General features: G+C 46.8%; 1 protein-coding gene across 8 annotated transcripts in view; it reads right to left on the reverse strand.

Annotated features, from left to right (window-relative positions):
• The window catches only part of LOC129700757 (PDZ and LIM domain protein 5-like), a 214,609-nt gene that overhangs the window by 138,531 nt on the left and 48,700 nt on the right, over positions 1-27,378 (reverse strand). The gene's annotated exons all lie outside the window — the stretch shown is intronic.

Raw genomic sequence — 27,378 nt, forward strand, 5'->3', positions numbered from 1 at the left:
TCTCCAAAGTCTCCACATTATTCCTGTCATGGGGCGACCACAACTGCACACAATACTCCAAATGCGGCCCAAACAAAGTCCTATCGAGCTGCAACATGACTTCCTGATGCTTATACTCAATGCCACTCAAAGCAATTTAGCATTTTCTTGTAAATGCATTTGTGGAAAGTTCCACCTGAACAGAACATTAAATAATTTGGTTGTTTCTTCCACCTGTATCAAATTGATTCTCTTTCCACAGATGCTGCTTTACCTGCTGAGTTTTTCCAGTATTTTCAGTTTTTTTTTAATGTATCGGATTATCCCTGGTATCCCCTTTGTATCAGGTTTGTATCGGATATCCCCTTTATCTGGGCTAGTTAAGTCAAGTCCCAGAAGGGTTAGCAACACTAAGAACATTAGCGACGCATTGTTCAATGATCTTACAGAGGTGCACAAAATCATGTGAGTGATAGAAGGGTGGATGCCCAGAGACTCTTGCCCAGAATAGGGGAACTGAGAACCAGAGGATATAGGTTTGAGATGAGGGGGAAAAATGTAATAGATTAGATGAGATTCAACTTTATTGCCATTGCACAAATACAAGTACAGGTACAACGAAATGCAGTTTAGCATCTAATCAGTTCAAAGTAGTAAAATGCTGATTAAAACAATATATACAAATGAGGATATATTGATCTATGTACACAGGCATATACATATATACAGATAAAAAATTAATATGTGCCATATTCTGGTGAATAGGGCTTAACTGTAAATTATATAAACTATAAATAATACTGATGAGAGGGGGGGAGGGTTTGCGCCGGGCCTGTGAGTTCAGCAGGGACATGATGTTTTGGAAGAAGCTGTTCCTTAGCCTGCTGGTGAGAGACCTGAGGCTCCTGTACCGCCTCCCTGATGGTTGGGGTGTGAGGGGCCCTTAATGATTTTGCCAACCCGTCTCAGACACCGTGTGCGGTGAAGGGCAGCCATGGCAGGGAGTGGGGCACCGATGATGTGATGGGCGGTTTTCACCACCCGTTGCAGTGCCTCCCTATCAGCTAATAGGAACCCGAGGGGTAACGTTTTTACACAAAGGGTGGTGGGTGTATGGAACGAGCTGCCGGAGGAGGTACTTGAGGCAGGGACTATTGCAACATTGAAGAACCACTTAAACAGGTACATGGATAGGACAGGTTTAGAGGGAATTGGGACAAACGCAGGCAGGTGTGGCAAGTGTAGATGAGACATGTTGGTCAGTGTGGACAAGTTGGGCCAAATTTATGTGTGTGTGCGTGTGACCCCAAGCCACTCTTTGACAAAGGAGTTCAACTGTCCCTTAACATTACTGAGAGAAATTCCCATTGTTCCACCCATCGCCTTGTCCCAACTTCTCTGCTACTGAGGATAAAAGACGTGTTGGGAGAACGCGGCCCGTACAGCAGCAGCGAGGAAGAGAAACCATTTCCGTCAGTTCTTAGGCAGGATCGTTGACTTGACACATCGGTTGGTTTTGTCATTCCACAGGTGCTATTTGTCCCGTGGAGTTTAGTTTAGTTGAGAGATACAGCGCGGAAACAGGCCCTTCGGCCTACCGAGTTTGCGCCGACCTGCGATCACCCATTCACATCAGGAGTGTACCATGTGGACTGAGAATCTTCTCAAAGCCTTCGTGCAAAGGGTTGAAACATGGAACTGTAGATGTTGGTTTACAAAAAAAGGTTTTGTTTATTAGTTTAGTTGAGTGATGCAGCATGGAAACAGGCCCTTCGGCCCATCGAGTCTACGGCGACCATCGATCACTCGTTCACACCAATTCCATGTTATCTGACTTACCTATCCACTCCCTACACACGAGGGGCAATCCAGATGGCCAATTAACCCTACAAACCTGGATGTCTTTGATATGTGGGATGAAACCGGAACACCCGGAAGAAACCCATGTAGTCACAGGGTGAGCATGCAAACTCCACACAGACAGCACCCAAGATCAGGATCGAACCTGGGTCTGGCTCTGTGAGGTGGCGGCTCTACTAGCTGTAGTTCTATTTGTTTTCGTGCTACTGAGACTAACTTGATTCCTCTTTCTCAGTTCCTGAAACGTTAACTGTTTTTCTTTGCACGGATGCCGCCTGACTTGCTGAGTGTTTCCTGCATTTTTCTTGTTTTTACTTCAGATTGTCAGCATCTGTGGATTGACCTTATGTTCACGCAACAGCACCGTGAAGGCTAACAACCAGGCAACCTGGGCAACAATCTATTTTTGCTCACGACAGTCTCGGCTAACTTTCGCATCCAAAGATCGTCAATTCGGCACATCTTGAGTGCTGGAACATCCACAAGGTGGATAAAAGGTGTGGGGTTAGAAAGCATGATCCCATATCCCTCTATACCCTGATCCATATCCCTCTATACACTCCAAATGCATGTGCCTCTAAAACACCACTATTGCATCTGCCTCCACCACCACCACCTTTGCCAGTGCATTCCAGGCCCCCACTACAAACTGCATAAAAGACGTGGCCTGTACATCATTGCACATGTTCGACATGTTCTCATGTTCGACATTTCCACCCAGGGAAAAAGGTTCTGACTGTCCACCCTATCCATGCCTTTCATGATTTAAAATACTTCTCTCAAGTCTCCCCTTCAACCTGTGCGTTCCAGAGAGTCTCCCCTCAAATGCGAGCTGGCTGATGCTCCCAGAAGTCCGTGGCGCTTGCTCAGCTTAATGGAAGACCTAGCGGATCGCGGCCTGTGGGTGGAATTCACCAAGCTGGTCCCCTGCTCGTTGGGCCCGGCGTACCTCCAGTACGGAAGGAGGAGGCCGCCATGCCGGCCCCTGCTCGTCCCCCGATGGGCGAGGAGTGAGGCCGGTGGGAGAGGAGTGGGAACCGGGGTCGGGCCTACCCTCGAGGTCGGCTGCCGCAGGCTCCCTCGGGGATAAGGGTGGACGGGCGGGGAGAGCGACGTGGTGTCCAAGGGAGGCGATGGCTGGAGGCCGGCGACAGCCTGGGACTTGCCTGGAACAGACACCGCTCATAAAGCGACCCAGAGCGTGGACTCTGAAAATGGCACAATACCATGATGCCTCTTGCATGCAGGCTCAGTTGACTGGTACCCGAACGTGGCGTCGAAGGACGGGAAGCCGAAGCAAGGAAGTGGAAGCCAAATAACCGAATGGAAACAAAGCCGAAACGCCAAATAACCTAAAGCTTATGAAGCCGAAATGCCAACTAACCAAAAGGGTGGGACGCCTAAAAGCAAACTCACCGAAAGGCCGCTCTGCCGAAACGCCAACTCACTGAAAGGCTGCATCGCCGACAAGCCAACTACCCAAATGGCCGCTGTCGAAAAGTCAAATAACGGACATGACGTCGCCGGGGGGACGGGACTTATCAGCGATCGGTCCAGACCCCTGCATTCATCACATCACTGGCCAGTGGAGACGGAAGGGTTATTTGGGTAGTGAATACTGAACATTGAGGGGGAATCCTGTCTACCTTCCCCAGGTCACGTTGCCTCAGGGTGACACCGAGGTAGAACATTACAAACAACCAGTCTCCTCAAAGACCCTTGGTGGGCATCACACAGGAGACCTCCGAGCTCCTCCTCACGCAGACGTGCTCTCGTTATTTATTATCCTGCGGGTGCAAATCTACTTAAGCTGTTCTGGAAGTTTCCACTCGTGCTCGGAGATGATTGAATCGCTCAGTGCACCTGCTAACGTTTATCACGTCACATAAGGCACTAAATCAGCGACCTTTGCTCGACACCAGTGCAGAGATTTACTGCCTGTGGTGGGAAAAAACAAGTTTATGGGCAAAATGCTGAGTAGCAACTTTGGGAGGCACGAGTTGCCGAATTTCTTCCGAGAGAGTTGATGCGCAGAGTAAAACAGTGCAGACGATCATGAGAGGAGTGGATAGGACAAATTTACCCATAGTAGGGGAATCAAGAACCTCAGGACAGAGGATTAAGGTAAAATGGGAAGGATTTAGACTTCACGCTGTCGAGATAAAAGATGTCTGCATTGGAGGATTTTAGTTATGAGAAGAATTTACATAGTGAATCGCATGGAATTTCTCCGGGTGCTCCGGTTTCTTCCCACATTCCGAAGACATGCGGGTTTGTAGTTTGAGTTTAGTTTATCGTACAGAGTACCGAGGTACAGTGAAAAGCTTTTGCTGTGCGCGAACCAGTCAGCGGTAAGGTAATACATGGTTATAATCGAGTCATCCACAGCGTACAGATAAATGATCAAGGGAATAACGTGAATAGCTTTAGTGCAAGAAAAGTCCAGTCAAAGATGGTCCAATGGTCTTCAATGAGGTAGATAGTAGCTCAGGACTGTTCTCTAGTTGTTGATAGGATGGTTCAGTTGCCTGATAACAGCTGGGAAGAAGCTGTCCCTGAATCTGGAGGAGTGCGTTTTCACACTTCTATAACTTTTGCCTGATGGGAGAGGGGACAGTGACCGGGGTGAGTCTGGTCCTTGATTATGCTGGTAGGCTTTCCGAGCTAGCGCAAGGTGTAAACGGAGCCAATGGAAGAGAGGTTGGTTTGTGTGATGGTCTGGTCTGCGTCCATATTTATGTGCAATTTCTGGCTGTCGTGGATGGAGCTCTTTCCAAAATCATGTTGTGGTGCATCCGGATAAAAGGTTCTGTAAATTGTCCCAAGTGTGTACGATAGAACTCGTGTATGGGTGATCGCTGGTCGTCGTGGGCTGAAGGGCCTGTTTCCACACAGTATCCCTAAAGTGTAAATCCTTTCCAACAGTCCAACAAATTTTCCTTTCCAAAGGATCCAAAAGAAATAGAAACATAGACATAGAAAATAGGTGCAGGAGTAGCCATTCGGCCCTTCGAGCCAGCACCACCATTCAATATGATCATGGCTGATCATCCAACTCAGTATCCTGTACTTGCCTTCTCTCCATACCCCCTGATCAGATTTAGCCACAAGGGCCATATCTAACTCCCTCTTAAATATAGCCAATGAACTGGCCTCAACTACCTTCTGTGGCAGATAAATGTGTCCATTCTCCCTGTAAGGGGCCTCCCGTAAATTTTGTTCATCCCAATCTCCCGTCTTTCAGCATCCTTTGTTCCAACAAAAACAACTGAGATATTCTCTTGTCTTCACTACAATTCTCCAACCCTGGCGACAATCCATCTCCATTCATTTATGAGCCATCATTGAAGAGAGTTGGAAGCAGCAACACTTTACACGTTCAGAAAGGACCCTGGACGAGCAGTTGAAGGTTACAGACTGAGACTTTCCATTACAGCGGTAAGAGAGGCCTGGCTCAGCCCGCCACTGAACCAGAACCGGCTCGAAGATGGAAGCCGCCGAGCCCGGCCCTTCACGGGCGGTGAATTGGAGAAGAGGGAGTTGGAGTCAGGACAGAGGTCGGTAAGGAGACCACCTATGGAGGCAGTGCAGTGGACCTCCATGGAGACCACCTATGGAGGCACTGCAGTGGACCTCCGCTGGAAACCTGCAGCAGCCTGGGGCTCGGCTGGACCAGGTGTCGCTCCAAGAGGCCGGGAGCGCATGGACTGGACGTGGCTTGCAGCAATAAAGCCTTGGTGGAGGACACCAACAGCCAGGCAAGGCCAGGTCGACCCCGCAACGCTGCCAAGACAAGGGTCAGGTTAATATCATGATTAGCCATGATCATATTGAATGGCGGTGCAGGCTCGAAGGGCCGAATGGCCGACTCCTGCACCTATTTTCTATGTTTCTATGTTTCTATAATCTGCACCTATAACAACTGGGACTTGAAAATAGCACCAAATTTGGCAACTCTGGATACTGTGTCAATGTACTACTGCTATGCACATGTACTTTGTACTGTCTCTGAGATGCGTATCTAAGATGGATGTATCTATGTGCTTATGTTTAGTGATACTTGTACTGAACTGTTTACAAGAATCAATTTCATTGTAACTGGGCAGCACGGTGGCACAGCGGTACAGTTCCTGCCTTGAAGCACTTACCACGCCAGAGGCCCAGGTTTGATCACAACTACGAGGGCTGTCTGTATGGAGTTTGTACGTTCTCTCCAGGACCACGTGGGTTTTTGTCTGAGGTTTTCAGTTTCCTCCCACACTCCAAAGATGTACAGGTTTGTGGGTTAATTGGCTTGGTATAAATGTAAATTGTCCCGAGTGTGTGCGGATTAGTGTTAATGTGTGGGACTCGCTGGTCGGTGCGGACTCGATGGGCTGAAGGGCCTGTGCTGTATCTCTAAACTAAACCTCGGTACATCATGTACCTGTACACTGTGGATGGCTCGATTGTAATCATGTGTCGTCATTCCGCTGACTGGTTCTGCATGCAACTATACCTCGTTCACGTGACAATTAACTAAACTCATCTGACAAATAAAATACCATTGACCTAAGAAATGGGAGTAACAAAAATGCATTATTTTGGGCCTTGCCTGGACTATAGTTTTGCATACTTCTCTTACACCTGCCCTTAACTAACAACCCTGGTATCTCCAAATCTATTTGGGAGGAGGCTGTCGAGATACAGAAACTGCTGGTGACACAAGGAACCGCAGACGCTGATTCTGGAGTAAGAAACAAAGTGCTGGAGGAACTCAGCGGGTCAGGGAGGAATGGAGGGTCCTGACCCGTAACATCATCTGTCCATTTCAGTCCACAGATGGTGCCTGATTCGCTGAGTTCCTCCGGCGTCGAGTTTTGTGCTCAACTACTGTAATCTGGAGCAAATAATCAACTCTCAATCCTGGGCACAAAGATGATCAGGTATTATCTCTGGAAAACATGGGTAGTTGAGGCAGTTACTATTGCATCGTTTAAGAAACATTTAGACAGGGTACATGGATCGGACAGATTTAGAGGGATAAGGTCCAAACGTAGGCAGGTGGGACTAGTATAGATGGGTGGTTGGTCAGTGTGGGCAAGTTGGGCTGAAGTACCTGCTTCCACACTGAATTACTCTATGACTCTCTACGGCGATGACTCATCCGCCCGTTCCCACCACAGATGGTGCCTGACCCATCGAGTTCCTCCAGCACTTTGTTTTTTGCTCAACTGCTGTAAACTGGAGCAAATAACAAACTCTCCTTCATGGACACAAAGATAATCTGGCAGCATCTCTGGAAAACACGGGTAGGTGACAATTCGGGTCTAGCCCTGAAACGTCAATTAGTCAAGAGTGTTTTATTGTCATATGTCCCAGATAGAACAATGAAATTCTCACTTGCTGCAGCACAACAGAATATGTAAACACAGTACACTGTAAACAATATAACAAACGAGAGAGAAAAAAAACTTCTGTGTGTATATAACTATCCATGTTCTCCAGAAATACTGCTTGACCTGCTGAGATACTCCAGCACTTAGTGTTATGTTGCATATTCACCAGCATCTGCAATTCATGTTCATAAGTGATAGGCGCAGAATTAGGCCATTCGGCCCATCAAGCCTACTCCGCCATTCAATCATGGCTGATCTATCTTTCTCTCTTAACCCCATTTACCTGCCTTCACCACATAATCCCTGACTCCCATACTAATCAAGAATCCATCTATCTCTACCTTAAAAATATCCATTGACGTCCTCCACAGCCTTCTGTGGCAATGAATTCCACAGATTCACCACCCTCTGATTAAAGCAAGTCCTCATCATCTTCTTCCTAAAGGAACATCCTTTCATTTTGAGGCTATGACATCTGGTCCTAGAGTCTCCCATTAGTGGAAACCCCCTTTCCACATCCACCCTATTCAGGCCTTTCACTATCCAGTAAGTTTCAATGAAGTTTCCCCTCATCCTTCTAAGCTCCAGCGAGTACAGGCCCAGTTCTGTTAAACGCTCATCATACTTTAGCTCAATCATTCCTGGGATCATTCTCGTGAACCTCCTCTGGACCTTCTCCAACAGCAGCACATCTTTTCTTCAGATATGGGACTTAAAACTGCTCACAATTGATTTGATATAATTTGATATAATTTAATTGCCACACAACCAAGGTCGGTGGAATTTGGGTTGTCAGCAGCGGTACAGTAATAAAGAACACACAACCACAATAAAAAATTTACTCCACAATACTCCAAATGCAGTCTGACCAAATGCATCAGCATTAAACCCCTGTTTTTATATTCTAGTTGCCTTGAAATAAATGTGAGTTTTTGCAACCATTCTGCCCAAGACCACAAGGAAAACCTTGTTTGGAGGCTAATAGAAACATAGAAACATAGAAATTAGGTGCAGGAGTAGGCCATTCGGCCCTTCGAGCCTGCACCGCCATTCAATATGATCATGGCTGATCATCCAACTCAGTATCCCGTACCTGCCTTCTCTCCATACCCCCTGATCCCCTTAGCCACAAGGGCCACATCTAACTCCCTCTTAAATATAGCCAATGAACTGGCCTCAACTACCCTCTGTGGCAGAGAGTTCCAGAGATTCACCACTCTCTGCGTGAAAAAAGTTCTTCTCATCTCGGTTTTAAAGGATTTCCCCTTTATCCTTAAGCTGTGACCCCTTGTCCTGGACTTCCCTAACATCGGGAACAATCTTCCTGCATCTAGCCTGTCCAACCCCTTAAGAATTTTGTAAGTTTCTATAAGATCCCCTCTCAATCTTCTAAATTCTAGAGAGTATAAACCAAGTCTATCCAGTCTTTCTTCATAAGACAGTCCTGACATCCCAGGAATCAGTCTGGTGAACCGTCTCTGCACTCCCTCTATGGCAATAATGTCCTTCCTCAGATTTGGAGACCAAAACTGTACGCAATACTCCAGGTGTGGTCTCACCAAGACCCTGTACAACTGCATTAGAACCTCTCTGCTCCTATACTCAAATCCTTTTGCAATGAAAGCTAACATACCATTCGCTTTCTTTACTGCCTGCTGCACCTGCATGCCTACCTTCAATGACTGGTGTACCATGACACCCAGGTCTCGCTGCATCTCCCCCTTTCCCAATCGGCCACCATTTAGATAATAGTCTGCTTTCCTGTTTTTGCCTGTAATGTATCACACAGAGCAGCCTTACCCTCTGCACCATCAACGACTCTGTCTACGCATCATGCTGCCTCAGAAAACAAGCCAACATAATCAAGGACCATTCAGTCCAGTCTTTCCCCGGCTCCCCGTCTCTCGTCAGGCAGAAACCACCAGATTCACGAACAGCATCCTCCCCACTCTTATCAGACTGCAGAATGGACCTCTCAAATCTAGACTTTACAGATACAGTGCAGAATCAGGCCCTGCGGCCCACCATAAACTGCACCAACCATCGATCACCCCGTACACTAGCACAATCCTACACACTAAGGACAAATTACAATTTTACAGAAACTATTTTACAGAAGCCATTTAACCTACAAACCTGCAGGGAATGCGGTAGGAAATCGGAGCACCCGGAGAAAACTCACGCGGTCACGGTGAGAACATACAAACTCTGTACAGACAGCACCCGTAGTCAGGATTGAGCCCAGGTCTCTGTCCTGTAAAGCAGCAACTCTACCGCTGTGCCATTGTGCCACGCCTTTGGTTACATTCCCAATCTTCCTATTTACATAGTTGCAGCCTTTGCAATTTTTTTAATCTGCACTTTCTCTGTAGCTGTAATATTTTTTTTTTTTTTTCCTTGATGCATTGATGTATGGTATGATTTGGCTGGAGAGCATGCAAAACAATGTATCAACTGTATCTCGGTAGCCGGGAGAATAATAAACCAAATCAAACCAATGCACTATTAATACTAGGGCGGCACAGCGATAGAGTTGCTGCCTAAAGGACCTGTCCCACGAGCATGCAACTCCATGCGGCAAACACAACCTAACGTGGTCGCTTGAGCCATACGGCCTCGTGAGGTCGATCCCACTTCGATCGCCGGAGCCGTATGGAGTTGTGCGGAGCTGATCCCGACATCGCGCGGGGCTCCGAAAAACTGACACTGTTCAAAAATTCCACGCTGCAACGGCCTGCACCGCCTCGACAAGCGTACGCACCGTCTCGACGCCGTATGCACTGATTCGACGGCGTACGCCTAGCGTGAACTTCCCGCGGACTTCGCTCGAACTACACGTCAACTCGTACTGGATTACTCGACCTCCGCGCGGCCCCCGTTTCTGGTTTGGTCGTGCTCGCCGCATGCAGGCACATGCTGGTGGGACACGCCCTGTACGGGGATCACTTGACCTCCGCGCGGCCCCCGCTTCCAGTTTGGTCGCGCTTGCCGCATGCAGTCGCATGCTCGTGGGACAGGCCTTTACAGCGCCAGAGCCCCGCGTTCCATCCTGACTACGGGTGCCGTCTGTATGGACTTTGTGCATTCCCCCGGTGACCGCTTGGGTTTTCTCCGGGTGGCTCTGGTTTCCTTCCACATGAACAAAGGGGTTCCCGGCATTGGGGAGGGGGGAGAGCGATGAAGGGATGAGTACTTTTTGTAACGTTGTCAGCACCTTTGTGGCGACTCTTTTGTGTACTTTGAATGCAAAAATTAAGAATTTCACTGCACATGTACACTGTACAGGTGACCATGAAGTAATATCATCATCAGAAAGTATCAACATCATGTGCCATCTCCTTTAGTCAATTCCTACCTCTCACATTTGAGACACATCAAACACCAGAAGCCTGCAATCGCACAAACCTTTGAAGTTTTCCCAGCAAAATTAGGGAAAGAAACTCAAGCCACATATTTACTGGTCAGTAAAATTGCCTAAGAAGCAAAGAAAACAGTAGTACTGAGGAAGGTTTAGCAATACAGGAGACAGATTTCTGTTGCCCCCAACATCAATACTGGCATCAAATAAGCCACAAATTGAAACTAACCTCAGCACTAAAAGGGCTTAAGTTGTATTGGTCCAGTGTCATCTGTCAAGAGCGTTTTATTGACATGTGTCCCCAAGCGGAACAATGACATTCTTACTTGCAGCAGCACAACAGGTATGTAAACATAGTGCTCAGGTCTTTGGAATGTGGGAGGAAACCGGAGCACCCGGCTAAATCCCATGTGGTGACTGGGAGAACTTGCAAAATCCGCACAGTACTCAGGATTTAACCTGAATCTCTGGCGCTTTAAGGCAGCAACTCGACCGCTGTGCCACTGTACGTTGCATCAATCCTCCGGCCAACTGAGATTATTGAGGCAATGACCAGGAGACAAAGATGACAGACTAATGGATGTTGTCTACATGGCTGGTCTAATAGATCAAATCGCATAGAGTCCACAGCGCGTTGGTAAATTGAATTCAAAATTGGGTTGGTCATAGAAAGCCGGCAGGAATGGTAAAGGGTGTTTTCTCAGTGGAGATCTGTGACTGGTGGTAAGCCACGAGGGTCAGTGTTGGGACCTCTGCGGTTTGAAATATTTATAAATGAATTGGATGGAAGTGTAGGCGGTCTACGGAGTAAGATTACAGGTGACTTATGTAGGGTGGTACAGTGGCACAGCTGCTGCCTCACAGCTGCAGAGGCCCATGTTCGATCCAGACCATCGGTACTGTCTATGTGCAGTTTGCATGTTCTCCCTGCGACCGTGTGTGTTTCCTCCGGGTGCTCCGGTTTGCTACCACATCCCATAGAGGTGTGTGTTTATAGGTTAATTGACCTTAAAGGGCCTGTTTCCATGTTGCATTTCATAGAGTCATACAGCGTGGAAACAGGCCCTTCGGCCCAACTTGCCCAAATGACCAACATGCCCCATCTACACTAGTCCCACCTGCCTGCGTTTGGCCCATTTCCCTCTAAACCTATCCTATCTGTACAACTGTCTAAATGCGATAGACATCTGCTTCAATTACCTCCTCCGGAAGCTCGTTCCATACACCCACCACCCTGTGTAAAAGTTACCCCTCAGGTTCGTATTAAATCTTTCACCCCTTACCTTAAACCTACCTCCTCTGGTTCTTAATTCCCCTACTCTGGGCAAGAGACTCTGTGTTTATTCCTCATGATTTAGTACACCTCTATAAGATCACCCCTCAACCTCCTACGCTCCAAGCAGTTATCTTTGTGGAGTTGGCATGTTCTCCCTCTGACAGTATGGGCTTCCTCCCTGTGCTCCGGTTTCCTCCCATATCGCAAAGACGTACGTGTTTGTAGGTTAATTGACATCTGTAAAATTGCCACCAGTTTGTAGGGAGTGCAGTTAGTGCGAATGGGTGATCGATGGTCGGCGTGGACTCAATGGGCCAAAGGGCCTGTTTCCATGCTACATCTCTACAGAAAACAAAAGATGGAGGGGGTTGTGAACAGTACGGAAGGTTGTCAAAGGATGCTGCACAGTATAGATTTGTTGGAGTTTTATGCAGAAAAATGGCAGATGGAGTTTGACTGATGTTTGCAAAGGTATATTTTGAGATTCTTCTCCGTGGATTGTCACCTTGTCATGGTGGAGAAGCTTGTGTGGACCTGAGATCCTGATAGCGATGCCGTCTGGAGCTATGCTCCTGGTAGGGCCACCCATGGCGCTAAGGTCAGTCTGAAGAAGGGTCTCGACCCGAAACATCACCTATTTCCTTCGCTCCATAGATGCTGCCTTACCCGCTGAGTTTCTCCAGTTTGTCCAGCTGGAGACACCCATGGCAGCCAGCTGGCCAGAAAAGGGGGCCTTAGAAGATTTTGAGAGGTCAAATACAAAAGGAAAGTATATAGTAAATGGCAGGGTCCTTAGGAGCACTGATGTACAAAGGGTTCTTGAGATACTTGAGTACCTGAACAGGGCTACCCTGGTGGAATGGGCGGTAAAGAAAGTATGTGGCATAGTTAGTTGTCCTATTGGTGAAACTGTCATTGGTGGGCTGTAGAAAGCATCGTATCGGGATGCATCACAGCACGGTTTGGGAACCGCTCCATCCAAGACCGTAAGAAATTGCAAAGTTCTGGATGCAGCCCAGACCATCACGCAAAGCAACCTCCCTTCTATTGACTCCATCTACACTTCACGCTGCCTCGGCAAGGCCACCAGCATGATCAAGGACCAGTCGCACCCCGGTCACTCCCTCTCCCACCCCTCTCCCATCAGGGAAGAAGTACAAAAGTGTGAAAACGCACACCTCCAGATCAGGGGCAGCTTCTTCCCAGCTATTCTCATGCAACTGAACTATCCTATCACCAAACTAGAGAACGGTCCTGACCTCCCATCTACCTCACTGGAGACCCTCGGACTCTCTTTAATCGGACTTTATCTTGCACTAAACGTTATTACCCTTATTCTGTATCTGTGCTCTATGGACGGTTCAATTGTAATCATGTATGGTTTTTCCACTGACTGGTTAGCACGCAACCCAAAAGCATTTCACTGTACCTCGTCCCAAGTGACAATAAACTAAACTAAACTGTTTCTGTGCTGTACGACTCCAAGACTAACGCAGAGAAATGTGGTAAAGTAATGCTATTGAGGTGCGCATGATCTAACATTGCTTTGATAACCTTCAGGACACATATATGGGCCAGAGACCAAGAGGTCCTGGGCCAAATGCTCTCATCTTCTGTCGTACTTTATTTATAGAAACCATGACCAAAGAGGCAGGAAGAATGGCGATATCCTTTCTGAACTCTTGTTGCTTTTGCTGCCTGTTTTTTTAAGTGTCTGGCATTATTCTGGAAATTCCACTTGATTATCTCGAGGGCCTATTTTGCACCAGTGCTCACAATGCTACTCTTGCAGCGGAGTTAAATTTAAAAGCAAGCAGCTGAGATTCTAGCTAGCTTATCTCCGTTGCTGAGAAATGCCAGCCAATTATCGTCGAGTGTTCGGGCGGCCGCAGAGTCTGGAAAGTCCTCAAATTTTTGTCTGGGAGCCCAGAAGTGCGAGCACATTCATCGTTCTCCTCTCTACTCAAGCTTTCCCACAACATTCCCTCTCTCGATGGGCCCTCTCCCACCACGTCAAAGCAATGGCCAAGAAAGCACACCAACACCTCTACTTCCTTAGAAGGCTTAGGAAGTTCGGCATGTCAATAACCCTCGCCAACAACCACAGATGTGCCAGGGAAAGCATTTTATCGGGATGCATCACAGAATGGTTTGGGATCAGCTCCATCCAAGACCTCAAGATATTGTAGAGTTGTGGACGTAGCCCAGACCATCATGCAAACCAACCTGCGTGTAGGAAGGAACTGCAGATGCTGGTTTACACCAAACATAGACGCAAATTGCTGGAGCAACTCAGCGGGTCAGGCAGCATCTCTGCGGAAAAGGAACAGGTAGCGTTTTGGGTGGCGATCCTTCTTCTGACTGAGAGTCAGGGGACAAGGAAACTAGAGGTATGAAAAGATACAGAACCAACCTCCCTTACTCCATCTGCACTTCACCCAGCCATGGCAAGGCCACCAGCATGATGAAGGACCAGTCTCACCCTGGACACTCCCTCTTTCCCCTCTCCCATTAGGCAAGAGGCACAGAAGTGTGAAAACACACACCTCCAGATTCATGGACAGTTTCTTCCAGATTCAGATTCACATTCAATTTTAATTGTCATTGTCAGTGTACAGTACAGAGACAACAAAATGCATTTAGCATCTCCCTGGAAGAGCGACATAGCAAACGATTTGAATAAATAATAATGAGTGTCCGGGGCGGGGTGGTGATTGGCAGTCACTGAGGTACGTTGTTGAGTAGAGTAACAGCCGCCGGAAAGAAGCTGTTCCTCGACCTGCTGGTTCGGCAACGGAGAGACCTGTAGCCCCTCCCAGATGGTAGGAGGGTAAACAGTCCATGGTTGGGGTGAGAGCAGTCCTTGGCGATGCTGAGCGCCCTCCGCAGACAGCGCTTGCTTTGGACAGACTCAATGGAGGGGAGCGAGGAACCGGTGATGCGTTGGGCAATTTTCACCACCCTCTGCAATGCCTTCCGGTTGGAGACAGAGCAGTTGCCATACCATACTGTGATGCTCTTATCAGGCAATTGAACCGTCCTCTCACCAGTTAGAGAGCGATCCTGACCTCCCATCTACCTCATTGGAGACCTTCATGTGAACATGAGTATGCCACTAATTAATGCATTGACATTGAGAATGACTGCAGAGTTTTGCACAGTTCTTGTTTTATATATAATTTTTATTCGGAATAAAGTTTACGTTTGGAAATTTAACAAAAAAAGTTTGCCTTCAGTTCAGTTGCACTGCCACCTCAGTTAAACATCTCTATTAAGATTTAACATCTAAATTAAGCTCCCTGGGTACTACACGCACAAGCAGCAGACTAAACATTAGGTTCAAGAATCCGGAGAGTGCTCAGTGCCACAAGTTTCTGATGGTGTTAAGAGGACTACCACTAGCAGCCAGCAGAACCAGGCAAGCGATATCATTGCTTTGTAGAAGCACTCGACAATTCCCTGTAGCCATTCTTGGGCCAAGACTTGACCACGTGCTGCTCATTGGGAAAATGGCTGGAAGGCACTAAGGGGAATTGGGGAGGTGGTGTTAACAAGTTTCAATAAGAGCAGAGCGTGAAAATGATTGAACTGTGGACTGATGTACAACCATAACTGCGGGAACACGAATCAGACCACAAGAAGGACAGGTGAAAATATTGCCATTCGGGGAATAAAAATGGTTCAAACCTGTCTGTCTTGTGCTCTGTGAATCCTGATTCATGTTTTCCAGGAATAACAAGGGTTTGAAAATTAAATAGCATGATTTAGAGGGACTAAGCAAGTCGTATAAAGCAACAGGGATCTAAATTATATGGACCAAACAAGAGGAAAAACAGGCATTTATTAGATACTGTTTTCATTTCACAAGTAAATTCCTGCGGTAATTTCCTTTCCTGGTTTAGGTTTAAGATGGAGCATCGAACAGTACAGTACTAGAAGGGGCAGAACAGTGCCGCAAGGGGTGGAGTTGCTGCCTTGCAGCGCCAGACACGCAGGTTCGATCCTGACCACGGGTGCTGTCTGTACAGAGTTTGCATGTTCTCCCATGGGTTTTCATCCCGAGTGCTCCGGTTTCCGTTCACACTCCAAAGATGTACAGGTTTGTAGGTTAATTGGCTTTGGCAAAAATTGTAAATTGTCCCTGGTGTTTAGGATAATGTTAGTGCATGGGGTGATTGCTGGTCGGCACAGAATCGGTGCGCAATTAGGCCTGTTTCCATGCTGTATTTCTAAAGTCTAAAGTAAATTAAAGTCTAAAGAACAGGTACTTAGGCCATTCCAAACATTAAGTCAGGACCATCTCTTATCTACATGTGCATAATCCCTAGCCCTCCATTCCTTGCATAGTCATGTGCCGAGATTTAGTATTGTTACGTGTACCGAGGTACAGTGAAAAGCTTTGTTAGGCTTGTTATCTAATCAGGTCAGATAATACATAATCACAATCAAATCAAACTCAAGCACAATAGGTAAAGCACAGGGAAAGATACAAAGTGCAGAATATAAGGTTGATACAAAATGTTGGAGTAACTCAGCGGGTGAGGCAGCATCTTGGGAGAGAACGAATGGGGGATGTTTCGGGTCGAGACCCTTCTTCAGACTGATGTCAGGGGAGGGGGCGGGACAAAGATAGAATGTAGTCGGAGACGGTATGACTAGTGGGAGAACTGGGAAGGGGAGGGGAGGGAGAGAGAAAGCAAGGGCTATCTGAAATTAGAGAGGTCAACGTTCATACCGCTGGGTGTAAACTACCCAAGCAAAATATGAGATGCTGTTTCTCCCAATTTGCACTGGGCCTCACTCTAACAATGAAGGAGGCCCAGGACAGAAAGGTCAGATTGGGAATGGGAGGGGGAGTTGAAGTGCTGAGCAACTGGGAGATCAGGCAGGTTAAGGCAGACTTAGCGGAGGTGTTCAGTGAAACGATCGCCGAGCCTGCGCTTGGTCTCGCCGATGTAGAGCAGTTGACACCTGGAACAGCGGATACAGTTGATGAGGTTGGAGGAGTTGCATGCCTCACCTGGAAAGACTGTTCGGGTCCTTGGATGGAGTCGAGGGGGGAGGTAAAGGGACAGGTGTTGCATCTCCTGCGATTGCAGGGGAAAGTACCTGGGGAGAGGGTGTTTGGGTGGGAAGGGCCGAGTTGACCAGGGAGTTTTGGAGGTAACGGTCTCTGCGGAAAGCAGAAAGAGGTGGAGATGGGAAGATGTGGCCAGTAGTGGGATCCCGTTGGAGGTGGCGAAAATGCTGGAGGATTATATGCTGTATGTGACGGCTGATGGGCGGAAGGTGAGGAAAGGGGGACTCTGTCAATATACAAGAGACAATAGGTGCAGGAGTAGGTATTTCGGCCCTTCGAGCCAGCACCGCCATTCAATGTGATCATGGCTGATCATCCCAATCTGTACCCCGTTCCTGCCTTCTCCCCAAATCCCCTGGCTCCGCTATCTTTAAGAACTCTATCTAGCTTGTTAAAAATGGGGGGAGGGGAAGTAAGAGCAGAGCTGCAGTATATCGAGGAGACCCTAATGAGAGTCTCATTTATATTGGAAGAGGGGAACCCCGTTTCCTAAATAATGAGGACATCACCGATGCTAATATAGAATAGTGCAGAATCTAGTTCACCGCATTGTAGCGCATCAGTTCCACAGACAAATTCCAATGTCCGCAATGGGGTAGAGGTGAAATGGACAGTACCCTAACTTATGGAAGGACTGTTCGGAGGCCTGAAAGAAGAGGGTAAAGGCTTGTCCCACTTGGGCGTTATTTGCGCGTCATTTACACAGCATCATTTACGCGTTACACCCGAGTCCGAAGGTGTGCGCTTTCAAGCTTCTGTATCTTCTGCTGGACAGGAACTGGGAGGAGAAGGAATGACCGAGGTAGGACAAGCTTATGATCATGTTGGCTGCTTTCCCAAGGCAGTGTGGTGGAAATGGAGTCAACTTAGGAGAAAGATTTGGAGACAAACCAATTAATCATCTCAGTCAGATAAGTAAGTATTCACCAAAAATCTCAGAAACATCTGTCACCTTGAAGTGTTCCTCAGTCTTGGCAGCTCTGAATCAGAAAATAACAAATACTGGGCTTTGCCATTTGTTTGCAATCAAGTTAATTCAAGACAGCAGCCCAAACCAGCTTTGTACATTAACTGGCGATGGGGTGGAGGGCTGTGTTATTGATTAGGAAGCAAGATGAGGGCACCCTAAGAAATTCTAGATCAATAAGGAACTAATCCAGATCCAAGTCCATAAACCTGACATCACAAGTAGATAGAGTGGTAAAGAACGCCCTATGTTATGCATGCCTTTATTGGTCGAGGCATCGAGTATAAGAATCAGAAAGTCGTGATGCAGCTTTATAAGACTTTGGTTAGGCCGCATTTGGAGTATTGCATGCAGTTCTGGTCTTCTCCTGCTTGGAGGAAGGATGTGGAGGCTTTGGAAAGGGTGCAGAGGAGGTTTACCAGAATTATCTAAACAAGGAATTGGCGGTTTATACACGAAAGGACACGGTGCTGGAGTAACACATCGGTATCTGCCACACTTTATCCAGCCTCTTCCCTTTTCCAGCTTTCTTCTTCACCCCTCCTCCCCCTACAATCAACTCAAAAACTCATCAGAGAAGCTACCTGACCCACATGGTGTCCTTTACCAGAATGATGCCTACAAGGAGAGGTCGGACAAACTTGGATTGTTTAGTCTGGACACAGGAGGATGCGAGAGACAGGGATAAAATGACGAGAGATAGACAGTCAGAATCTTATAAGCAGTGTGGAAAATTCAAATACTAGTGGGTCTAGCTTTAAGGTGAGAGTTGCACAGTTTAAAGGAGATGTGCAGGGCAATTTGTTTTACCGAGGGGGTGGAGAGTGCCTGGAACACACTGCTATGGTGGAGGTGGAGCTAGATATGATAGTGGAACACGAGGGTTAGGTAGGCACATGGATATGCAGGGAATTGAGGGATATTGATTATGTTCAGGTAGTTAAGAGTCAGCATCGGTGTCATGTTCACCACTGGACATTGTGGGCCGAAGGGCCTGTTCCTGTGCTGTACTGTTCTATGTTCTATTCCTCAAAAACACAGCACTGGAGGTAGCTGTTGGCCTGGCCACGGCTCTGTGCGAAAGAGCATCAGTAAGCCCACTCCATTTCTTTACACTTTAGAGATACAGCATGGAAACAGGTCATTCGGCCCACCGTGTCCACGCTGACCAACAATTACCACGTACACTAACACCATCCTGCACACCAGGGACAATTTACAATTTTTAGTCAGAATCGAGCCAGGGTCTCTGGCGCTGTGAGGCAGCCCCTCTACCGCTGCACCACTGTGCTGCCCGAACAGTGATGTTCACGTGGACTTACCTGTGGCTGAACATGTTGTAATTTATATAAGAATGTTGTAATTAATATAAGAATACAAAAGAAGAAAGGGCCCTTTGGCCCACTATGTCTGTGCCGAACATGAAGCCAAGTGAAACTGATCTCATCTGCCTGTACATGATCCCTATCCCTCTATTCCTTGCATTTCCACGTCCCCACCCAAAGGTTTCTTAAACGTCACACCCATCTGGGTAAAGAAATTCCTCCGCATCTCTGTTCTGAAGGAATGTCCTTTCATGCTGAGGCTGTGCCCTCTGGTCCCTAGGCTCTCTCACTAGCAGAAACATCCGCTCTATTCGTGCTCTTCAATGTGTGGAGGTATTGCCAAGGGGTGCTGGTGCCTAACGTAGAAATGAGAAACAAACCCTTAAGAAATAATTTGGCAGGTCACCATCACCAATGCAAAACTGCACCCATTCCAAATGAACAGCACATGAATGATAAGGGTGGGGCACTGTGGCCTTGTGGTAGAGCTACAGTCTCACAGCACTGGAGACCCAGGTTCAATCCTGACTACGGGTGCTGTCAGCACGGAATTTGTACGTTCTCCCCGTGACCTGCGTGAGTTTTCCCCGAGATCTTGGGTTTCCTCCCACACTCCAAGTGCACAGGTTTGTAGGGAAATTGGCTTGGTATGAATGTAAATTGTCCCTAGTGTGTGTGTGGATACTGTAATTGTGCGGGGATCACTGGTCGATGCGGTCTCGGTGGGCCGAAGGTCCTGTTTCCGAGCTGTATCTCCAAACTAAAATAAACTAAACCAAACATCTATAATGTCAAAAAAATAACCTTCACAGGGTATTATTGACAACCTTGTAAAGAAATACTGGATAGATTCTGCCCTAACTGCTTCTCCCATCCCAATTGCCCTTCGTACTTCAAAGACAAAGCATTCATGACTTTGTACTTTAATACCAAGGCTTAAGGAAGACTGACAAATACAGCTATTAATAACCTGCCTTGGATTCCTCTCAACTGAGGCCGGAGGAAGAATGGAAACTATTTAAAAAATGGTATCTTTCTGTTTCAAAAGAAAGCTTGAGCCAGATGAGTTTGATGGTACCATGCCATAGGAATGTGGTTTATTCTGCAAGAGGCTAATACATATACAGCCCTTCAGCCCAACCAGTCCATGCTAGTGCTTTGTTTTACCCTCACAAAGGAAAATTTTTATTTCATAGTCATAACTAACATAGTATTTTAGACTTAGTGCGTGAAATAGGCCCTTCGGCACACGAGTCCGCGCCGACCAGCGATCACCCCGTACACGAGCACTATCCTACACACGAGGGACAATTTACTATTTACAGGAGCCATTTAACCCACAGACGTGTACGTCTTTGGAGCGTGGGAGGAAACCACAACACCCGGAGAGAAGCCTCCCACGCTCTTTCACGGAGTGTCACGGAGAACGTGCAAACTGCGCACAGACAGCACCCGCATAGAGAATGGAACCTGGTCTCCAACGCTGTAAAACAGCAACTCTGCCGGTGCGCCACTGTAGTAATCAGAGCTGACATTTGTGCAGTTTGTCAACAACAACCATTAACTTTATAGAACTATAGACAATTATGACAGGTAGGCAGGCAGGCAGAACCTTGTTCTCAGGGTGGGGATGTCTAAACGAGAGGGCAAGGCTATATGGCGAGAGGGTGAAAGTTTAATAGAGCTGTGCGGCATTAACAGTGCCTGGAACACACTGGTGATGGAGGCAGACATGATAGTGGTGTATAAGAGGTTTTTGGATAGGCACATGGATATGCAAGGAATGGAGGGATGTGGATCATATACAGGCAGATGAGATCAGTTTAATTTGGCCTTATGTTCAGCGCAAACATCATTGGCCGAAGGGTCTAATCCTGTACTGTAAATTTTTGAGTTCATATCAAAAGAGCAGAATTAGGCCATTTGGCCAATCCAGTCTACCCCGCTATTCACTCATGGCTGATCTATCTTTCCCTCGCAACCCCATTCTCCAGCCTCCTCCCCATAACCTTTGACACCTGTACTAATTTAGAACGTGTCATTCTACACTTTAAAACTACCCAATGGCTTGACTTTGATAGCCATCTATGGGAATGAATTTCACAGATTCACCCCCCCTCTGGTACTCTTGTAAGCTACGGTTTAGATATCATGCAAACCAAAGGTTTTCATTGTACCTCGGTATGTGTGACATTAATAAGCCCACACAACTGAGCTCAGGGAAAATCCCAGATTCCAAAGCAGCTTAAATAGATCACACAGCCCTTTCATCTAGCTTTATTATTTAATAAAGACCACAGTTGATACCCTGACTGCTCCACTTCCCCACCCAACCTCCACTAGAAAGCATTTTATTGGGATGCACCACAGATGGCTTGGGAACAACTCCATTCAAGACTGCAAAATATTGCACAGAATTGTGGACACAGCCCAGACCATCACACAAACCAACCTCCTTTCCAATGACTCCATCTACACTTCACGCTGCCTAGGCAATGCCACCAGTATAATCAAGGAGCAGTCTCACCCCAGTCACTCCATCTTCTCCTCTCTCCCATCAGACAAGGGGTGCAGAAGCGTGAAAACGCACACCTCCAGATTCATGGACAGCTTCTTTCCAGCTGTTGTCAGGCAACTGAACCATCCTATCACCAACTAGAGAGCGGTCCTGAGCTTCCATCCATCTCATTGGAGACCCTCAGACTATCTTTAATCAGACTTTACTGGACTTTATCTTGCAGTAAACGTTATTCTATTTATCATGTATCTGTAGACTGTGGACGGCTTGATTGGAATCACGTATAGACATTCTGCTGACTGGATAGCACGCAACATAAAAGCTTCACTGTTCCTCAGTACTTGTGACCATAAACTAAACTAATGGGCCTGTCCCACTTGCCGATTTTTTAGGCAACTGCCAGCGACCGTAGCAGGTCGCCAAAAAACCAGTGATGACCTACGTCATCCTGGCGACAACCTACGACAGCACCTACGTCAGGAGAAGTCAAGCTACTGGAGTCAAGCTACTGGAAGTCAAGCTACGCTCATTGGAGTCAAACTCACTGTCGCCAACATTTTTCCAACATGTTGAAAATTTAGCGACCACTGGCGAACATGTGGCGACAAACTAGTCGCCCGTAGTTGCCTAAAAGAAATCGCCTAAGTGGGACAGGCCCATTAACAAGATCATGTCTCATCCTCCTGCACTCCAAGAAAGAAAGTGCTAGCCTGTCCAGTCTCTCCTTATAGCTCAGCCCCTCAAATCCTGGAAACATCCTCGTAAATCCCTGCACTCTTTCCAAATTAACGACATGCTTCCTACAACAGCGTGTCAAAAAACTGAACGTAAAACTCCAAATGCGGCCTCACCAACGTCTTGTATAAATGCGACATAACATCCCTTGTCCCAGAGGGCAAATTCCTGACCACCAATGAAATGACAAGTGCTTTTTATAACTCCCTAGATAATAATAAATTGAAGTGAAAACTTGCTTTGAGACTGCAACGTTTGCACACTGTCCAGATGGCCCAAGTGTGAGAGTTTAATTTAGTTTAGAGATACAGCGCGGAAACAGGCCCTTCGGCCCATCAAGTTTGCACTGACCAGCAATCCTGTAGTGTGGCAGGAAACCGAAGATCTCGGGGAAAACCCACGCAGGTCATGGGGATAATGTGCAGACCACCGTACAGACAGCATCCGTAGTCGGATCAAACCAGCTTCTCGGGTGCTGCAATCACTGTAAGGCAGCAACTCTACCGCTGCACCTTACAGCGCCAGAGACCCGGGTTCGATCCCCACTACGGGTGCCGTCTGTATGGAATTTATAAGTTCTCCCCGTGACCTACGGGGGTTTTCCCTGGGTGCTCTGGTTTCCTCCCACACTCCAAAGATGTGCAGGTTTGTAGGTTAATTGATTTCTGTAAATTGTCCCCAGTAGGTAGCGTAGAACTTGTGTACGGGGTGATCACTGGTCGGCGCAGACTCGGTGGGCCGAAGGGCCTGTTTCCATTCTGTATCCCTAAACCAAACTAAGATGTTGTTCAATAATGCACGCTTGCTCATATGAAAGAGTTATCCAACATGCTCTTGCCATATCCTCATATGTTAGCTCTTGTTATCATCCAATTCCCTTCTGAAACTCCTTCTATTCCCCTTTCAAACAGGATATTCTAAATCACAATCTCTCTCCACATTAAAGAAACCACTACATAGTTCGCAAGAAACTCTACCTAATAAAATACGAATAGCTTGACCTAAATTGACTGCAGACATTCTTAGTCAGTCATTGTTTTTTTATAGATCTTACAAGAGAACCAAAATAATTCTCATCGATGGTGATGCCTGGGAAAAGTTTCCCTTTCTACACAGAGAGTGGCGGGTGCCTGGAATGAGCAGCCTGGGTGGTGGTGGAGGCAAAGACAATAGTGGTAATGATGAGGGTTTGGGGCTTTTGTTAAAAGTGGCACGTTGGCGCAACGGTAGAGTTGCTGCCTTACAGTGGCAGAGGCCCGGGTTCGATCCTGACTAAGGGTGCTGTCTGTAAGGAGTTTGTACGTTCTCCCTGTGACCGCATGGGTTTTCTCTGGGTGTTCCTGTTTCCTCTCACATTCCAAAGATGTACAGGTTTGTTCGTTAATTGGCTTAAGGTTAGACACAAAATGCTGGAGTAACTCAGGCAGCATCTCTGGCGAGAGGGAATTGGTAACATTTCGGGTTGAGACCCTTCTTCAGACTTACTTTGAAGAATTTCTCCTCCTCTCAGTCGTAAGAAGGGTCTCAACCCAAAACATCATCTGTTCCTTTTCTCCAGAGATGTAGCCTGAGTTTAGAGTCAAGTTCGGCCGATCGAGTCCGCGCCAACTAGCAGTCCCCGTACACTAACACTATGTGATATAATTTACAATTATAGCATGTCAAGTCAAGTCAAGTCAAGTCAAGTTTATTTGTCACATACACATACGAGATGTGCAGTGAAATGAAAGTGCCAATGCTCGCGGACTTTTGTGCAAAAGACAAACAACAAAACAGTCAAACAAATTATAAACACAATCATAACACACATATTCTTTTACATAATAAATAATGGAAGGAAAAACGTTCTGTAGAGTTAGTCCCTGGTGAGATAGGCGTTTACAGTCCGAATTGCCTCTGGGAAGAAACTCCTCCTCAACCTCTCCGTCCTATCTCACCGCAATGGCAACGGAGGCGCTTTGCTCCCTGACCGTAGCAGCTGGAACAGTCCGTTGCACCCAGGTCTCGCTGGAAGGGCTCTTTCCCAATGATTTTTAGTTTAGCTGCTGGAGTTTTTGCCACCTGGATAACCTGTTTACCCACATATAGTTCCTGCAGGGGGGTGCCCAGTGACCCAGTATCCCATAGTGCGTTCGGCCGAACGCACTACTCTCTGCAAAGCCTTCTTGTCCTAGGCAGAGCAATTCCCAAACCAGATGGTAATGTTCCGGATTCTTGGAGATATTGCCTTCAATTCCCTCATCCAGATCATTAATATATATTGTAAATAGCTGGGGTCCCAGATTGCTTTACCCACCGCCGCTGCCAATGTAGAAGCACTGGAGGATCTTTGCTCGGAGACACCAGTGAATTATCCTCAATACTGCCCCCAGGCCTGTGCTAAAGGCGCTGCCTTGTCCTTACTCACGAGTGCTGAGGCCACGTGTGACATGCGAAAAAATTCATGTCAGATCCTCAGAGATGTGGACCTCCCAGATATTTGTCCAACAGTTCACCCTATCCACAGGATCCCCATCTTATCCTCAATGGAGTGTACGTCCTTCGGTATGATGTGCCCTCCTAAAAAGTCCATGATCAGCTCCTTCGTTTTTTTCAGAATGTTCAAGAGGAGGCTGTTATCCTGGCACCACTAGTGCTAGATCAGCCACCTACTCTCCCGGTAGGCCTATCTCCTGGGTTGTCTGGCCTTTAAGATCAGGCCCACCACCACAGTGTCATCAGCAAACTTAATTATTGAATTGGAGCTGAACCTAGCCACACAGTCATGTGGGCACAGGGAGTACAATAGGGGGCTGAGGACGCAACCCTGGGGCGATCCTGTGCTCAGGGTGAGGGACTCCGATGTATTCCCTCCCATCTTGACTACCTGGGGCCTGGCGGTGAGAAAGTCCAGGACCCAGGCACACAGGGAGCTGTTGAGCTCCAATTCCATTAGCTTCCCGGCCAGTCTGGTGGGGACTATTAGCCTACAAACATGGAGTGTGGGAGGGAAACCGAGATCCTGGAGAAAAACCCACGAAAGAGTCACAGGGAGAACTTACAAACTCCACACAGACAAGTACCCGTAGTCACGATCAAACCTGGGTCTCTGGCGCTGTAAGGTAGCAACTCTACCGCTGCGCCACCGTGTCGCCCGAGTTACTCCAGCACTTTGTATCCATCTTCGCCGTAAACCAGCATGTACAGTTCTTTCCCACCCATAAAAAAATGAGGTTATTTCTTTGTCCCTGTGATGTTAATCTTTGGAACTCTCTACCTTAACGGTTGATGGAACCAGAGGCAAAGGCTGAGGTGGAGATTTAATTCACAAAGAAGAGGGTGAAAGTTTACTAAGCGGGAATGTGGAGTTAAGGTTACAAGAAGATGAGACATGATCCTACTGAAAGGCAGGGCAAAGTCTAAAGACCAAGTAAGTGTTTTTTTATACTTTGGTATAGATTGGAAATTGTCCATAGTACTCATGCTTCTTGTCTGATTGACTATATTAAAAGATTTCTAAAGAAAATCATTGATGCAAATCCAGGAAATGTAATCATTTCCTTCTGTCCATCAACTCACTGCAGTGGGTATTTAAACAGACGTGATAACATCATTTTTCCGTGATTGAATATTTTTAAACAAAGCAGTTTGAATGAAGGCATTTGAGAAACAGCAACTAGAGTCAAAGATTTAAAACAGGCCCTTGGGCCCACCTTGCTCATGCTGACAAATGCTCGCCTGAAACTGTCCCATTTGCCTTTATTTGTGTTTCCACATTTGCTCTACCTATTGGTACTTGAGTTTGATTTGATTGCACAGTATTTGTGCATTATCTGATGTTTGGATAGCATATAAAACAAATATGTTCACTGTATGTCGGGACATGTGACAATAACAAACCTGAACCTATGAAGGGAATTTCCACAGGTCTTTTATTTTTTTTAATGAAGCTATAACTATTTTGACTGTTTTAATGTTTTAATGTTCTTTTTGCAAACCATGTTCTCAGGGTATCTAAATCTAAATGTTATTAGTTATTTAAGTTATGACATCGGATGGAAGCTGCAAACCAAATCTCGTTGCACTTATGTGCAATGACAATAAAATATATTATTTATTATTATTATTAATGCATTTTTTGTCCTCTTTTGTGGACCATTTTGCTCTACGTATTGTCCTTGAGTTTGACGCGATTGTATTTATATACAGTAGTTTAGTTTAGAGATGCAGCGTGGAAACAGGCCCTTCGGCCCACCGAGTCCTCGCCGGCCAGAAATCACCTGTGCACTAGTTCCGTCCTACACAATAGGGATAATTTACAGAGGACAATTAACCGACAAACCTGCACGTCTTTGGAATGTGGGAGGAAACCGGAGCACCCGGAGCAAGCCAGCACGGTCACAGGGAGAACGTACAGACTGTGTATTACAGTATCGGATCTGTTTGGATGGAATGTAAAAGAAAGCTTCTCACTGTAACTCGGTATAGGTGACAATAATAAACCTAAGCCAGGGTAACATGTCTACCCTGGAAACATAAGTCATTGGTGGTACCATTTAATGTAGAATAAAGGGGGGAATTTAACTGAAGAAATATTTAACACTTGTTCGCAAAACATTTCATACACACTTCAAGCACAACTTCCTTTGATTGTGAACATTTATCGTCTTTGTTGTCTGAATCGTCTGAAAAGGGTCCCAACCCGAAACGTCACCTATCCACATTCTCCAGGGATGCTGCCTTACCTGCTGAGATATGTCAGCATTTTGTGCCTTTCCATAAATTGCGTTTAATTTTGCATTTATTAAGCCTTAGTGGCGTGTTACAAACACCTCTGAACCTAACAGTAGCTCCGAGGATTGTCGGCTGCCCTCTCCTTACCTTGGAGGACCTACACAGTTCCCGCTGCACCAAAAAAAACCC

The sequence above is a fragment of the Leucoraja erinacea genome, chromosome 1 (assembly GCF_028641065.1).
Source record: "Leucoraja erinacea ecotype New England chromosome 1, Leri_hhj_1, whole genome shotgun sequence".
In the NCBI taxonomy this organism is placed as follows: Eukaryota; Metazoa; Chordata; class Chondrichthyes; order Rajiformes; family Rajidae; genus Leucoraja; species Leucoraja erinaceus.